We start from the raw sequence: 18,204 nt of genomic DNA, 5'->3' as shown, positions 1-18,204 counted from the left end.
GAGGACCATTTAGTAAACTGACACCTGTCAAGAGAAAAAAGAGTTTCAAAAAAAAAGTTTATAGAATTATTTAAACTAAACTTTATAGCACCTCATACATAGGAAAATGTGTAGCATAACATAATGTGGCTTTCTTTTTAAAAAATTTTTTTCTTATTGCCTTTATTTATTGGATAGAGACAGCCAGAAATTGAGAGGGAAGGGGGAGGTAGAGAGGGAGAGAGACAGAGAGACACCTGCAGCCCTGCTTCACCATTCGTGACACTTTCCCCCTGCAGGTGGGGACCAAGGACTCCAACCTGGGTCCTTGCACACTGTAACATGTATGCTCAACCAGGTGCACCACCAGCCAGCCCCATGATGTGGCTTTCAATACATGATCATTCACAGTCGTTCAGCTGTCTTCCATCAGCATACATCAAAAGTCATGTTTTGATTATTAAATCAAAATAAAAATATTTTTAAAAAAGAAATGTAGGGGGGTCAGGCAGTAGCACAGCGGGTTAAGTACACAGGGAGCAAAGTGCAAGGACCAGTGCAGGTACCTTGGTTCCCCACCTGCAGGGGGGTCGCTTCACAAGCTTTCCCCCTCTGTCCTCCCCTTCTCTCTTGGTTTCTCTCTGTCTTATCCAACAGTAGCAATGGCAACAACAACAAAGGCAACAAAAAAGGAAAAAATGGCCTGCAGGATTAGTGGATTCATAGTGTAGGCACCGAGCCCCAGCGATAACCCTGGAGGCAAAAAAAGGAAGGAAGGAAGGAAGGAAGGAAGGAAGGAAGGAAGGAAGGAAGGAAGGAAGGAAGGAAGGAAGGAAGGGAGGAAGGAAGGGAAAGAAAGGGAGGAAGGAAGGAAGGAAGGGAGGGAGGGAGGAAGGAGGGGAAAGAAAGGGAGGAAGGAAAGAAGGAAGGGAGGGAGGAAGGAAGGAAGGTGTCTAATAATATTAACTACAAGAATATGTTGTTGGTGTATAGAGAAAGTTAAGATCTACTAAGAATAGTGCTCTGTAGTCACATTCCCTGAATTTTACCTCTTTTTTCCTACTCATTTCCTCTTCATTTAAAGCACATGCTAGAATTCTCCATATCACACTTGGTTGGATATCACCTAACGTTACCTACATGCCAGTATTATTCATTGTTTACACTAAATTGCTTCTTCATAAAACCTCTAACTCAGTGACAAGAGAGTCTGCCCTACTTTTGTCAAAGTTAGTAGTGCCTGGAAATTACCCATAACCAAAAAATACTACTCACAGCCTAACAGGTCACTCACACCATTCTTATGAGCTCAGCTTTCTCATCTAAGCCACATTCTGTAATGTTTAGTAGGTTTAGATATATGTATTAGTATTAAATTTGGCATATAACTCCGGTACTGCTTTGAAGACAAACATAACCCTGACAAACTCCACCACAGCTTCTTCTTTATTCCCTCAGCTTGCTCTGCCATAAGGATTCATAGCCTTTAAATATCTACCTGATAATATCAAGGAGAGAGAGAAAAAAATTATGTTGATGTTTCAACTAGATAAAAATTACTTAGGCATAGGATGCACCTGGAGAAATGACAGTACTTAATTGCAGAATATAATGAAATATAATGTTTTATGACTTGACTTTACAAAATGCCCAGTCTGTGTGAACGTTCAACTTCTAGTTATTAATTCTACATGTTTACTTGCACCTATAAAATAATGTATTGTAGGATTACTTATAATAACATTGTCTATAAAAATAAAAAAAGTTCATGCCTAAGGCAACAAAGGTTCTAGATTCAAACTCCAGTGCCACCAGAAACCAGAAGTTAGTCCACCAATAAACAAATTAGGATATGTCCATTCAGTTAAATTAAATACAAATGTCTAAAGAGAATGTAAATGTTTTCTACATAATAGATTACAAAGTCATTGATTATAGTATGTATTTAATACAAAATATTATATATCTTATCAAACTCCATAAATAGGTGGCCAAGTTAATAAATTATAATTCATCTATTCAGTGCAACAGTTCACAGCTATGAAAAAGATGGAGTTACTCAATACATTGTATACAATATATTGTTACATTATAAAATAAACAAGAATAATAACAATGTTAATAGTGTGTTGATTTTTTTGCATTAAGAGAGGTAAGGATTTAAGATATATCTAAACAAACAAATTTTACAAATATAAACAAAAAACTAACAAAAATGACTACACAGGGATTGAGAAAGTAGCTCTAGTGATACACCATGTGCCTTGCATGCATTGAGACCCTGACTTTGATCCCTGGAATTATATAGATAGCAAAAAAAAAAAAAAAAAAAAAAAGACTGTATGAGGGAGGTAGAATTAGGTACAAGAGGGATGGGGAAGGAAGAAACCATTTCACAGTATGTCGTTTTATAGTTTGCTTTTCATATCTTGCAAATGTATTCCTTATTCAAAAAATGTCTTTATTTGTCACTACTTTAATATTTGTTCAATAAGTGAATGTTATGGTTTAAGTTTTTGTTGGGTTTTTCTTGTTTTTGTTTGTTTGTTTTTTGTCACCAGGGTTATCACAGGGGCTTGGTGCCTGATGACTCCACAGTCCTTGAGAGACATTTTTTCTTTCTGTCTTCCTTTCTTTTCTCTTTTTTTTATAAAGAATGAAAAACAAAGAAAGGAAGGGAAAGTCAGGAAAGATACCTGCAGCACATTGCTCCAACATGTGTGAAGTTTCCCTTCTGCAAATTGTGACCAGGGACTTGAACCTGGAGAGAGCCCTGCGTCACTACTCATGAAACTTAATTCCCTTCAGGTGGGGACCAATGGTCTTGAACTGGCATCCTTGTCCACTGTAATGTGAGTGCTCAGCCAAGTGTGCCACCACTTGATCCCTCCAAGATTTATTTTTTATGAAAGAAAGAGAAAGAGAGAGAGAGTTCAGAGCATTGCTCAGTTCTATTCAGCGATGGGCTATGCAGTGCTAGGGATTAAAGCTGGGGTCTCAGGCATCCAGTCCTGTGCTCTAATGCTGAACTATCTCCATGCCCTAACTAATTAATTTGGTGTTTGTGCATGTCTGTGGGTAATCACTGGGTCTTCACCACTCCAGACTGACTTTTTCAGATAGAAAGACAAAGAGACAGAGGGAAAGACACACAACACTGAAGCTTCCTTGGGTGTTTTGGGGACTGGACTTGAACCTGGACTGTGCCCATGATAAAGCAAGCAAACTATCCAAGTGAGCTATGTTGTAGGCCCCTAATAAATGAATTTCAATTATCCCCAATATATCTTTCCTTATCATCAGCTAGCCAAAAATTTTTTCTGCTCTCTGCTCTCCCTTTCTTCCATATCAAATGACTTTTCGGTGTTCACAAAGAACTAGCTGAGGCACAGCATTTTAGAATAAAACTGATTCAGACCCAATTTGAAGTCTAACAAGACCTAATACCAAATAATGAAGTAATTTTAGGAATAAATTTGCCTAGAAATGCAAGAGAGGATGTATGAACTGGATGATAGTCAAAAGTTAAATAATACATAATTAATTATACATGCTTCTTGCTAGCATTTCAGTGGTCTACTTATCAGGAAGTTTAATAAAATGTTTTCATTCTTACCTGAAGGTAATGATTATCAGCCATTCCCTGAATAACCAGTAACATTTAACTTGAATAACCTGAAGAAAAACTTTTAATCTGAAGAATAACCTGAAGAACCAGTTTTATATTAAAAAAATTTAATAGGAAAAAAGAGGTTATTCAGACAACTGAATAGCCATACTCAATTTTATTTTTTTTAATATTAAACAACTTTTAAAATACTTAAGTCATTAACCTAAATTTGGACATCTGTAATCATCTTAGGTCATATACAGCCTCCATTTGTTAGAAATGAGTCCAGACACACACACAGGATCATGTGAAAGCATCTTGGTGGAATTTCAAAAAGCCCTCCCAGCAGAGGTATTAAAATGTCAGTCTCATTGAAATGAGATGTTATTGACCCCCATTAGTAAAACATGTGCTTGGCTTGGCTTTCTCTAATGGTGGTGATGTATTTGCTCTTGTCCATCTACATGCTCCTGCCATGTCCTCTTATGACCTGGGGCAGACATATGCTAGACAGCTGGCTGGACCAACTCTGTGGCCACTGAAAAATCAAACCTTGCTGGCCCACACAAAGATTGAACCTGTGACCTTGTTCTCATTAGCCCAATATCTTAACCACCTGAGCTAAACAACTACAAAACATGTAGCTTAAACACTGTGTGGACAGATACCTGGGAGTGGGTGCTGATGCCAGATACAAAATATACAATGGGCATAAATTTGGTACTTAGGTATTAAAAGATGTTATGTCCTCCTACTAGTTATATGACCAATAGCTTTTGCTCCAGTGGTATTTTCCGAGCTGAGAACCAAAATCTGATCTTCATACTCTGGTTTCTCTTCAGATCGCATAAATCTTTAATCTTTTACCAAAATATGATCATCTTCAAAGGAAATTTGTTTTGTTTCTCTACCATTATTCAACATGATGTCAGGCATGAAGTTAAAATTAAAATGGCCAATGAAAGTAGTAGTTAAGCAAGAATATACTAGAAGATTCCAGACAGCAATCGAGTCTGCATATCATTGAATCTGTGTTCTACTGAGTCTTTGAACTAAATAGGAGGTAGAGGCAAGAATAGTAGTTCTACTTAGAATCCAGAGTTAATAATTTGTGATAGTAAAGTACAGAAGCTACTTATCCAGGCAAAGTCACATGGGGGGAAAAAAATGTGCTCAGTCAATTCACTGGCTTTGATTGAGTATTTGTGTGCTTCGTGCACTATAAAATCTTTGGTTAAAACTTCTGCAGTGAAGTATAGATTCTTGAGTTTTTTCCTAGACCTGAATAGTTACTCTTGTGTCAGCTTCTAAGAGTCACCATGACCATGAACATAATGGAATACTCACAAAATGTGAAAAATATCAGATGAGATGAGAAAATTCCACCACTAGTGCATTATGAGCTGTTCCAGTGCCAAGGTTTCATTTCAAAGGGTGAAATGAAATTCTACCCATAATCTATCCCTTTGTCATTCACTTGAATGGGCCCTCCACCACAGAAAAGATACAACAGAATCCCAGCCAAAACTTTGTCTACAGGATCGTACCCATTAACCCCTAACCAAGAGGAGATAACAACCGAATTTTTATCTTGGGTCATAAGAAATATACTCCAGATTAACAATCCAAAAATACTATATTCAAGCATTTCACAGAGTGAAGCTCTAGTATTCTCTTTCTCTCACTCATTAACAAGCAAATAAAATAATTTTAAGAAAAAAGAAATCAAAAGAGCTGGAGGCCAAGCAGTGGTGCACCTGGTTAAACACTTGTGTTCATATCTTGGTGTACACAACTATTGAATCACTCTTGTATACCTCAAACAAATACAGTGTTGAATGTCAGCTTTATATCAATAAAGAAGACACAGTCATTCTCCTTCAAGAAAAAAATTATCTTGTTAAGATTTTCCTTGTTTATTTCTAATTCCTTCATTTTAAAGGGTTAATTTCTTTGGTGTGAAAGTGCACTGCTGAATGAAATTTAACCCAGAAGTTCTCCATCTTGAGGCATATATCCCTACAGTTTTTTTTCTTTCTTTCCCAGAAATAAAAAGCCATCTGGTTAACCGGTTTGAAAACAGACTTACAAAAGAACAAGAAAAAAATATTCATGGATTTTAAATAGTTGAAGTTTAAATAGTTTATTTGTAAGAACACATTGTGACTTTGATGCTTGGGAAAAGTATTAAGTGGTGCTTTCATCTACAACTCAACACTAGTAAATAGCACTAGGCTAGATGTGGGGATATCTTTAGGACAAAAATATTTTAATCATCCAAAATGCCAATCATTTGTGAGCTATAGAAAAAGAAGATTTATTACTTTTGAGTGGACCAGTTTTTAGTAAGATAGAACACATAATTTGAGAGAACATCAAACAGAATGTGGTTCTTATTAATATCACATCAAGCTACCTACAAAACTTCCTTTCTCCAGCCTAGTTCCCATTAAAACCAAACTAAACACGCTGACAGCTACAACTTAGGAAGGTGTTAGGCCAATAGTCTCCCCTTCTGAGAAACTGAATCATTAATTTGGTATCATGTTACTAGTTTTCTTCATAAACCAAATACATGCAGATAGACTCTGTTCTGTAGGGTTTAATCATATACAAGTGGCAAAAACCACAAAACACAGCTCCTAATCAGCTGGGCCCCTGAATATGGACTCACTCTATGCACATATGTCACTTCCATTATCATTATTATGAATAAGCCTCTGACTTCTTTTACACATTTGGGAGAAGCTGTACCTCAGTGTTTGTAGCTAGATATGTTCTCATAAAAATTATATCATCTCATTTCCAAATGTGTTTATACATATCAGTATATTTTAGAGTTGAATATTCCCCTCCAGAGCTAAATAAATCATTTCCTGAACAATCTGTGACATATATATTTCCGTTTCATTCAAATATTTATAAGAGCCTAAAGTTAGCATTCTTGCCTTTAGAATTTCCTAGGAAAATCAGTGCACTAGCATCTTAAGTTCAATTTATTCTAATTCTCTCATAGATCAAGCACTCAAATATTTAATAAAGGGCAAATGAATGAGTTCCAACCATCTGAACTTGAAAATTCAACCCATAATCACATGGGGTATATCCTGGAGGACAGCCCAGATTGAATTTAAAAAGTCTCAAAATTTCATCTTAGTTTTATTTTATGTATTTGATACCACATAATCCAGAGTTCAAATCCCAGTAAAAAAAGATAGTCTTAAGATTTCTAAAAGATAGGGGCTGGGCGGTAGTGCAGCGGGTTAAGCCCACATGGCGCAAAGCTCAAGGCCATGTAAGGATCCCGGTTAGAGCCCCGGCTCCTCACCAGCAGGGGGTTACCTCAGGAGGTGTGAAGCAGGTCTGCAGGTGTCTATCCTTCTCTCCCCCTCTCTGTCTTCCCCCCTTCTCTGTCCATTTCTCTCTGCCCTATCCAGCAACAATGATGTCAATAACAATAATAATAATAACCACCACAACAAAATATTTTTTAAAGATTTCTAAAGATAAAAACAGGCTGCTTAGAGCAGAGGAAAAACATAATAAATGTGACTATATATTTAGAAAAACTACAATGGAGTTTCACTGGTATACAAGAAGAAAAGCTTTGGCGCTACTTTAAAAATTCTTTTTATTATTTCAAAGAGCATATTAAATCTAAAAGCTTAGACCAGGGAGAACAAAAGCAACTGGTGCTGTTACTTTATATGATACAGCTATAAGTAAATAGCATAAAAAAAAACGTAAATTATGGCGAGGTCTTGTGTGCTACAGCAAATCCTAACAATGGGATTTTCACAATTAACCCAATTGTGAAATGATTTGATTATAGCTATCTATTGCTTTCTTAAACTCTAAGACAGCAGGAACCCTTCCCTTTCTCTATAAAGCTTGTATTTCTCCCAGTCCTGAAACCTCTAGGGTGATGCTCACTTTCCTGCATGCTTCTCCCAATTCATACCAACTGATACTGCACCTGCTGATCCCAACTTAATCAATGCAACCAGTACCACCTTGGCATGTTTCACTTCGGACTGCATCCAGAGATGTCAGGTGTGGAATGTGAACCCACCAGCTTTATCACTCTGGTGAGACCTTTCCTAGCTCATAGGACTCTTTAAATTCATTTCAGGTGGTACACTTCTTAACAAACTTCAAAACCTACATATAGATCAGGGTCCATGAGATGGGGCATAAGTACATATATCCAAGAGTTGGGGGAAAACATATACCTTAAAGCAAACATGCACAGTAGTTTGCAATGAGTAAATAAATGTAGCAAGCAAGCAGAAAGACCTAAAAAGACACCATAAAGTACCTAATGAAATAATTTCTACTTAAACCTAGATACCTTTCTCTCACCTACCTTCTATTGCACATCCCTCAATCACTCCAAAGCTAACCTTGTCAAAGTAAGTACTACAAGAGATGAATAAAGGCATAGAGATGAATAAAGAGACTGGCATACTTTAATGATGACTTTAGTCACTACCAGGCCACCCCATGACCTGAGACCCTAGGGAGTCAGGGAGTCCTGAGATTCCCACACAGACATGATGGGCCTAGATCTCTAACAGATCTCTATCTCCACTATCATTGGTCAACTCCATCAGGAACAACATAATGGACCCCTTTGTGGGCCCCTATCAGACCTGGCCCTCGATGTGAATCAACAGTGGTAGGGAATGTTCCATTCTCTGAAGGGAAGTTGGATAGCAGACTCTGCCTATCACTGGAGGATGATGGGTCCTGAAATTGGCACAGCCTGGAATGTCCCTAGCCATGACCACAGAATGTGAGCTCAAACCTACAGGGATGCAGAAGTTACATAGGCTCCTGTGCCGACTATGGGCCCTAGATCAGATCAGTGGGGTTTATAGTTAACAACATTTATATATTTTTCCCATATTTGGAAGCTACTCTCTTCCCTGATCCAGCTTTCTGGTCCTTTTTCCAACTGTGACACCATCCCCTCAGACAATAGCTTAGGTCACCTGCATATTAGATGTCTGGTGTAGGCAAAAACTAACTGGATCATGGGCCCCTTGAAATATACCTAAAATATACCTAATCCTTTTTTCCAAAATGGAGACCCCAAATCTCTATCCTCAATATTCTTGCCTTCAGGTTCATGATTAGTCAACAATTTTTTCTGCTTTCTCTTCTTAACTCTTTTTCAGCCACCAGGTTCCAGATGCTACCATGATGTCAACCAGACCTACCAGGGCAGACAACCCCACCAGTGTGTCCTGGAGCCCCACCTCCCCAGATCTCTGCCCTACTAGGGAAAGAGAGAGACAGACTGGGAATATGGATTGACCTTTCAATACCCATGTTCAGCAGGGAAGTAATTACAGAAGCCAGACCATCCACCTTCTGCACCCCATAATGACCCTGGGTCCATACTCCCAGTTGGTTAAAGAATAGGAAAGCTATCAGGAGAGGGGATGGGATATGGAGTTCAGATGGTGGGAATTATGTGAAATTGTACCCCTCTTATCCTATAGTCTTGTCAGTGTTTCCATTTTATAAATAAAAACTTTAATAAAATCTTTTTAAAGGCATCTGGAAGTAGTGCACCTGATTGAGCACACATATTACAGTGCTCAAGGATCTGAGTTCAAGCCACTCATCCTCATCTGCAGGGGGCAAGCTTCACAAGTGGTAAAGCAGTGCTGCAAGTGTCTCTCTGTCTCTTTCCCTCTCTATTTCCCCCCTCTTCTCTCAATATCTCTCTGTCTCTATCCAATAATAATAAGTAAAAAAATTTTTAAAATTCATTCCCTTTGGAGGACAACCCTGTGTTGGTGAACACAAAATCACACTACAGGGCTGGGAGGATAGCATAATAATTATGCAAAGAACTTTCATGCCTGAGGCTCTGAGGAACCAAGTTCATTCCCCAGCACTGCCAAAAGTCAAAGCTGAGCAGTGCTCTGATCTTTCTTTTTTTTCTTTCTTTGCTTTCTTTCTCTGTGTCTCTCTCATTAAATAAAATATTTTTGGAAAGTCATACTACAGAACTGTATGAATCTACATCAAATCCAAGCAAAAATAAGTTAACATCAAATGCATTCTTTTTTCCTCTTTATTTGGTAGGACAGAGAAATTGAGAAGGGTATGAGAGACAGAGATGGAGAGAAACAGAAACACCTACAGTACTCGCTTCACTGCTCAGGAAGCTTCTTCCCCCCTGCATGTGGGGAGTGGGGGCTTTAACCCCAGTCTTTGCACATGAAACACCAGTGCATTCTAAGATTCCCCTGCCCACTCTCCCACCAATAGTGACATTATTACTAGAACAGTCATATCTACTCAAGGGGAACCTGTCCAGCTAGTCTGTGACCTGAGACACATCTTAAGAGTATGATGAAGGAGCCTGACGGTGAGAATCCACATCAAAGTGAGCCCACACCCCTTCCCACTCAGAGCACAGAGGAAGAAGACAATCAATCAGCTCTGTGTGGGAATCAAGTTCCCTATTTTTATTAAGAAGTTAATATAAACATCAGTGTGCTATACAAGCACTAACACCTCTCTCAACAGTAAGGTCTTTACTCAGGTAGGTCATTCATTTCTCTGCCCAGTAGGCTGCAAGCTCAACTTGCCCCCCTGCAGATGCAGATCAGGGGCTTGAACTCGGGTCCTTGAACACTGTATCATATGTGGCTATCACAGCAATTCTGACAAATACAAGGAGAATCCCAATGTCACTCATTGTTCACTGTGCTTAATCTCAGATGGTGAGGTGGCTAAATGATATGCTGGATTTCATCATTTCCACGTACACTGCCCCGTATTAATTGTCCAGGGAATATGGCTACTTAGCAGAGCAGAATGCCCGGCTGTTTGAATTCAGGTCACTCTGGAAGGCTATTTGAGGGGGATAGGACTGGGGACATCTTAAAATAAAACAGCTGCATCAGAAATGGTCAAGGCTTGGATGAAGTATGATAGCAATATGATAACTATTACACCCCACTTTATGTTGCACTTAGCTTTGATGAATTCTTTCTTCCTCACAGAAGTTTATCATTCTCTCTCTGACCTCATCTGGCAAGCTCATAAAAGCACATTTTTTGTTTTGGTTTATACTAAAGTTTTCAGGGTATTATTGTTGGTTCTTTTATTTATTTATTTTTTTATGTTTTGGGTGTTTTCTTTTTTTCCTCTGCTGACTCTGAGGAAACTATAAAGCAAGGAAGAGCAGTCATGCCAAATTCTCAGAAGTAAGAATTATTGTTGCCCAGTGTCCACCTGACTCACAGCTCCTATGCCTGCTCAAGGCAGGTCTTCTGTGTGTGCTGAAATTTGTCTTCTGTCTGAGTGGTACCAATCTCTTTTGACATCTTCCATTCCTCCAAGAACTAGGTATGTAAAAGGTTTTATTTCAACATCCACCAACAGCATCCTTGATTAAGGTTTCTCATTCACACTATAAGAAAATTGTCACTCAAATAGATTGCTATAATAAAGAAATTCTTCTGGCCCAGGAAGTAACACAGTGAACAAACTATCAAACTATCATTTATGAATCTCCCAGTTTGAATCCTGGCATCACATGTGCCATAGTGATTCATTCTCTCTCTCTCCCTCTCTCTCTCTCTCTCTCTCTCCCATTTATTTATTAGTAAATAAACTAAATCATTTATTTAAAAGTCTATAATATAAAAAATATATAAAATACAAAAGTTGCAGATGCTACCATGACACCAATGTGAATTCCCTGGGAGACTATCTCACCAATGTGTGCTGGAACCTCACCTCTCTAGAGCCCTTACCTCTAAGGAAAAATAGAAACAGGCTGGGAATATGGATCAACCTGCCAATGCCTGTGTCCAGTGGAGAAATAACTACAGAAGCCAGACCTTCCATTTTCTGCACCCTGTAGTGATACTGGGTCCATACTCCCAGAGGGATAAAGAATAGGAAAGCTGGGAGTCAGGCTGTAGCACAGCGGGTTAAGATCAAGTGGCGCAAAGCACAAGGACCGGCGGCATAAGGATCCCAGTTTGAGCCCTGGCTCCCCAGCTGTAGGAGAGTTGCTTCACAAGTGGTGAAGCAGGTCTAGAGGTGTCTTTCTCTCCCCCTCTGTCTTCCCCTTCTCTCTTCATTTCTCTCTGTCCTATCCAACAACAACGACATCAGTAACAACAATAAAACAAGGGCAACAAAAGGGAATAAATAAATAAAATAAAAATAAAATATATTTTTTAAACATAGGAAAGCTATCATGTGAGGGGATGGGATGTGAAACTGGTGGTGGTAATTGTGTGGAACTGTACCCCTCTTATTCAACAGACTTCTTGATCAAAATTAAATCAATAAAAAAATGTTAAATAGTTCTAGGTGTACGGTAGTTATCCTTGGGTGGGTGGAAGCACAGAACTTTAGTGGTGGGTACAGTGTATCTTACAATCTTGTAAACCACTATTAGTTACAAATAAAAATAGCTGAGGGACCAGGTGGTGGTGCACCTAGTTGAGTGTACATGCTACAAATAAAAATGACTATAAATAGGATTCCGGTTCAAGCCCCCGGATCCCCACCTGCAGGAGTCACTTCACAAGCAGTGAAGTAGGTCTGCAGGTGTCTTTCTCTCCCCCACCTGTCTTCCCCTCCTCTCTCCATTTCTCTCTGTCCTATCTAACAACGACATAAATAACAACAACAGTAATAACTACAACAACAATAAAAAACAACACGGGCAACAAAAGGGAAAATAAATAAATGTAAAAAATTAAAAACAAAATTTTTAAATATGACTATAAATAAATAAATAAAGTAATTCTAAGGCTTTCTAAGCTTAACCCTGTTAGGAGGGAAATCATTAGAATAAACTCAAAATAATGTTTCCTAGATTAAAGTATCTTCCTTACACCAGTACAATCTTTTCTGAAGGTGGCAAAAGATATCACTTAAAGATCACTCAATAATGCTGAAATAAAGTCTAGACTTAATCCAGTCAACTCACTGGGTCTTTTTCCATCTCCCAAAGACCACCTGGGATTCATCTCAGTTTTCTGATTCTGTATTTCAAATCAAAGATTCTATTTGTTGTCATAAAGTCCACTGACGGTAATCGGGTGGTAGCGCAGCGGGTTAAGCGCACGTGGCTCAAAGCAAGGACCGGAGTAAGGATCCCGGTTCAAGCCCCGGGCTCCCCACCTACAGGGGCGTCGCTTCACAGGTGGTCAAGCAGGTCTGCAGGTGTCTATCTTTCTCTGCCCCTCTCTATCTCCCCTCCATTTCTCTCCATTTCTCTCCATTTCTCTCTGTCCTAACAACGACATCAATAGCAACAAAAATAATAACTACAACAACAATAAAAAAGGGTAACAAAAGGGAAAATAAATAAATAAATATTTTTTAAAAATAAAATTAATTTAAAAATAAAATCCAGGGAGTCGGGTGGTAGCGCAGCAGCATAAGCGCAGGTGGCCGGAAGCGCAAGGACTGGTGTAAGGATCTTCGGTCCAGCCCCGGCTCCCCACCGGAGGGGAGTCGCTTCGTAAGTGGTGAAGCAGATCTGTAGGTGTCTATCTTTCTCCCTCTCTGTCTTCCCCTCCTCTCTCCATTTCTCTCTGTCCTAGCCAACAGTGACGACATCAATAACAACAATAATAACTACAACAATAAAACAAGGGCATCAAAAGGAAATAAATACTATTTAAAAAAAAAAAAAGTCCACTGACTCATTTAATCCTTCCCCAAAATATGTCTTGAAATTATCACAATTTCTGTCTGTCACAATGGCAGCTACTCTACAGTGACTCAATCACTCTCTACCATCACAGGCTATTTGCAGAGGACCCTGTGACTGTGCTAAGTAGCTTAGGAAAATGAGACCAATTCTTTGTAATGTTGTTGCTACTCTTATCTTCTCAACAAATCATCAATGTTTTTATTTTAATTAACACTGATAATCATCACTATCCTTCTCCAAAAAATAAGAATATACAAACATACTGCAAGGCTATGTTGTGATGTGGAGACTAGACATATATGTTTCTCATTTTAAGAATAATGTTGCCAATACAGTCTAAAATTCTTTTCTCCATTTCTATAATTGTGGCATTTCATGCCTATTTAAATGAAGCACTCCACTACATAGTATTTAGGGGACGTCAGCTTCTTTATAAAACAACAAAAAGTATGTATATATTTATGAGGAAAAGTGAGAGAACCAGAGCATGTTGGGGACTGAACTCAGAACTTCATAGTTGAGAGTTCAGCACTTTATCCACTGCCCCATGTCCCAAACCTCAGGATTGACTTTTTCACCCCGAAAACTGAATATACTTTTTAAAACTAGTAAAGAAAATTGAACATCCTTTCTTTCCAAAAACAAGTTCATAAGTTGTTCTACCACCTACAAACTGTGAACTGGAACGATTACTTAAACAATTATTCCAGAAAAATACCACTGATAGTTTATCTCTTTTATCTTCAGAATGAACATGATAAGATATACTTTTCCTGTCTAACAGGGATGCTGAGTTCAAACAAAAATAATATGTAAAATTGATTTGTAAACAATAAAGATCTATACAGTGATATATGAAATAAAGTGGCAAGTTTTTGAAAACAATATCCAATGCGCTTAAAGGTCTCAGTCATTTTGCCATTAAATGTCAAGGTGGAGAAACGGCAGGAACCATAATGACTTCTCAATCTGGGACAAAAGAACTCCAAAGAATGGGGTAGATGAAGACCATTTTAGAAATCTCCTGTAAGTCTATTTTTATAAAACAATGAGTAATAAGTTCATTAACTCCTACCCCCCAATCATTGCTCCAGACACACAGGGTATCCTCACTGAAGGAAGAAGACCTCATCTACTGAGCAACTGAAAAGAGACCCCCCCGCCCCGGCCCTTTCCAACTCCACATGAACTGAGATGTGTTGTAGTCTTTCTCAGTTAGATGGAAGCAGATTATATAATCCAATTTAAATTTACCTACATCAAATGAATAAGAAGTTTTTAAAAAATCCCTGCAGCTTTTGGCAGGAGCAGCCATCACAAAATGACTAACACAAAGGGAAAGAGGAGAGGAACCTGCTATATGTTCTCTAGGTCTTTTAGAAAACATGGAGTTGTGGTCCAGGAGGTGACGCAGTGATAAGCCTTTGGACTTTCAAGCATGAGGTCCTGAGTTCAATCCCCAGCAGCACATGTGCCAGAGTGATGACTGGTTCGTTCTCTCTCCTCCTATCTTTCTCATTAATAAATAAATAAAGTCTTTAAAAATATATGTTAGAAAAAAGAAAACATGGAGTTGTTCCTTTGGCTACAAATATGTGGATCCATAAGAAAGGTGATATTGTAGATATAAAGGGAATGGACACTGCTCAAAAAGGAATGCCCCACAAATGCTACCATGGCAAAACTGGAAGAGTCTACAGTGTTTCCCAGCATGCTGTTGGTATTGTTGTAAACAAACAAGTAAAGGGCAAGATTCTTGCCAAGGGAATTAATATTCATATTGAGCATATTATGCACTCTAAGAATAGAGACAGCTTCTGGAAACATGTGAAGAAAAATGATCAGGAAAAAAAAACTAAGTCAAAGAGAAGGGGACTTGGGTTCAACTGAAGTGCTAGCCTGCTCCACCCAGAGAAGCACACTTTGTGAGAACCAAAGGAAAGGAACCAGAGCTGCTGGAACCCATTGCCTATGAATTTATGGAATGATCACTATAAAAATTTAATAAAATATCAGAACTATAAAAAGACCCCCCTGCAAAGAAGTTTTATTGAAGCTTACTAAAGAATATGTACATGGCTTTTAACAATAAAATGATATAATGGGCAATATCTCTCCTTCTAAGTAATAATATGTTTACCTAGCCACAAAGTAGAACAAAAACACCAACATAAGTGAAGTGGTAAATCAGCAAAAGCATTTTTAAATGGTCAGGACTAACTGAATGTGATTTGCATCCACTGATGAAGATGGTGAATCTCAACTTAAAATCATTGGGCATGATGTTCAATTCTTCCTTATTTTACCCTCTAAAGTAATTTTGTATGAGTCACACTATACACAATACACCAGTAAAGTAGTGTAGATGTGTAATTTGCAAGAGAAAATGTATTTAAACATTTCATTGTTGGGGTGTGTGTAATTAAAACAAACCTGAAACCATAGACCTAGGGCATTCGTTTTTGTTTTTTTTTTTCAGGTTTGTTTCATTTTCCTCATTTTATTCTTTCTTGGCAGGGATGAACAGACCATAGTGCACATAGAAAAGGTGTTATGATGATAATTATCCTCTGGCAATCTGAAGAGTCACTACCACTGGAACCATCTCCACATACCCTTCTAGAACCTCATAAGCCACTACTTCATTCTGTTGCATGTCAATACAGAATCTTCATATAAGTTTCCATGAAGTCAGTAGACTGTCAATATCTCCATACTTACACAATGGCTCTCAGGAAGGTAACTTCAGTATAACACTCTTACTCTTATAGTATGACATGTATAAAGCACTAATTCTGTGCCAGATCTCTACTAAGAGCCCAGTGAATCATCTCACCAAATGTTCATCATGACACTGTGCCAAAAACTACAATTATTATCCACTATTTACAGATGTGGTAGCTGAAGCAAAAGATGATTAAATAATTTTCTCCAGATTGCTTGTTGATAAGTATTGTAGTCAAGATTGAAAACTGTCTCACTCCAGAGACCTAGCTCTTAATCATTATGCTACTTTTTACATGTGTAATGGCTGTTTCATTTCTGTGTATCATTAGTAAATATTCTTCACTGCATACTCAAAGTTAATGTTAAAAGTCTGTCTCATTCTCAGTATAGATGGAGCTTGGGTGATTATGATAAGTGAAGTAAGTCAGAAAGTGAAAAATAACTCCACGGTTTCACTCATATATGGAAAATAAACAAACAAAGCAAATGAATGGGAAAAATACAAATATATATATCCTCCAGAGGGAAAGTGGAAAGGAAAGCATGAAAGGAACAAGTAGTGATAGGAATAGACTGGAATTTTGATAGGTGTGATTAAGCACATGCATATGTGAAGTTGTACTCCTGGGATTTTATAGTATTATGAACCAATGCTAAATCAATAAAATTTAAGTTAAAAAATTGCCTCATTCTAAGTAAGATCTTTTTTTTTTGGCTACATTTTTTTTATTTAATTAAGAAAGGATTAATTAACAAAACCATAGGGTAGGAGGGGTACAACTCCACACAATTCCCACCGCCCAATCTCCATATCCCACCCCCTCCCCTGATAGCTTTCCCATTCTCTATCCCTCTGGGAGCATGGACCCAGGGTTACTGTGGGTTGCAGAAGGTAGAAGGTCTGGCTTCTGTAATTGCTTCCCCGCTGAACATGGGCGTTGACTGGTCGGTCCATACTCCCAGTCTGCCTCTCTCTTTCCCTAGTAGGGTGGGTCTCTGGGGAAGCTGAGCTCCAGGACATATTGGTGGGGTCTTCAATCCAGGGAAGTCTGGCCGGCATCCTGATGACACCTGGAACCTGATGATGCAAACTCTAGTGTACCTAAGTAAGATCTTGTCTCACTGTGGAATCATTTGCCAGAGCACATAGTTGATTGAGCAATAAACATAAAAAGAAATCATAATTATACTTACAGGAAGGGTTTTTTTTTGTTTGTTTTTTTTTTTGCCACCAAGGCTATTGCTGGAGCTCAGTGCCTGGAATCTCGCCACTCCCAGCAGTCATTATTTTTCCTCTTTTTTTTTTCTATTATATTTGATAGGATGATAGAGAGAAATTGAGAGTAGATAAAGAGGAAGATAGAAAGACACCTGAAGACCTGCTTTACCACTCATGAAGCATTCCCCCCTGCAGGTGGAGGGGAAAGGCTGAGACCCCAGTCCTTGCACATGGTAATGTGTGTATTCAACCATGTGCACCATAGCCCAGCCCCAGGACTTCTTTTTTTTTAATCTTTTATTTAGAAAAAAAGAAACTTTGACTAAACAATAGGATAAGAGGGGTACAGCTTCACACAATTCCCACCACCAGAACTCTGCATCCCATCCCCTCCCCTGATAGCTTTCCTAGTCTTTAACCCTCTGGGAGTTGGACCCAAGGTCATTGTGGGATGCAGAAGGTGGAAGGTCTGGCTTCTGTAATTGCTTCGTCACTGAACATGGGCGTTGACAGGTGGATCCATACTCCCAGCCTGTCTTTCTCTTTCCCTAATGGGGAAGGGCTCTGGGGAAGCAGAGCTCCAGGACACGTTGGTGGGCCCAGGAATTATTTCTACAGACATTATTTCTATAGAATAGTTTAATATTTGTTTATTCCCTTTTGTTGTCCTTGTTTTATTGTTGTAGTTATTGATGCCATTGTTGTTGGATAGGACAGACAGAAATGGAGAGAGGAGGGGAAGACAGAGAGGGGGGAAAAAAGATAGACACCTGCAGACCTGCTTCACCACCTGTGAAGCAACTGCCCTATAGGTGGGAGCCAGGGGCTCGAACCAGGATCTTTATGCCAGTCCTTGCCCTTTGCACCACCTGCACTTAACCCTCTGTGCTACTACCAGACTCCCTCTATAGACTTTTTTTAATCATCACTCCTTGGGGAAATTGCTTTCTTTCTGACATGAAA

General features: G+C 38.7%; 1 pseudogene; it reads left to right on the top strand.

Moving 5' to 3' along the window:
- Nucleotides 1–14,539: 14,539 nt before the first annotated feature.
- LOC132536958 (large ribosomal subunit protein eL21-like) lies at nucleotides 14,540–16,377 on the top strand (annotated as a pseudogene).
- The last annotated feature ends 1,827 nt before the right edge of the window (nucleotides 16,378–18,204 follow it).

The sequence above is a fragment of the Erinaceus europaeus genome, chromosome 2 (assembly GCF_950295315.1).
Source record: "Erinaceus europaeus chromosome 2, mEriEur2.1, whole genome shotgun sequence".
Taxonomy (NCBI): Eukaryota; Metazoa; Chordata; class Mammalia; order Eulipotyphla; family Erinaceidae; genus Erinaceus; species Erinaceus europaeus.
Note: the sequence above shows the minus strand (reverse complement) of the source record. Positions and strands in the feature narration are given on the sequence as shown.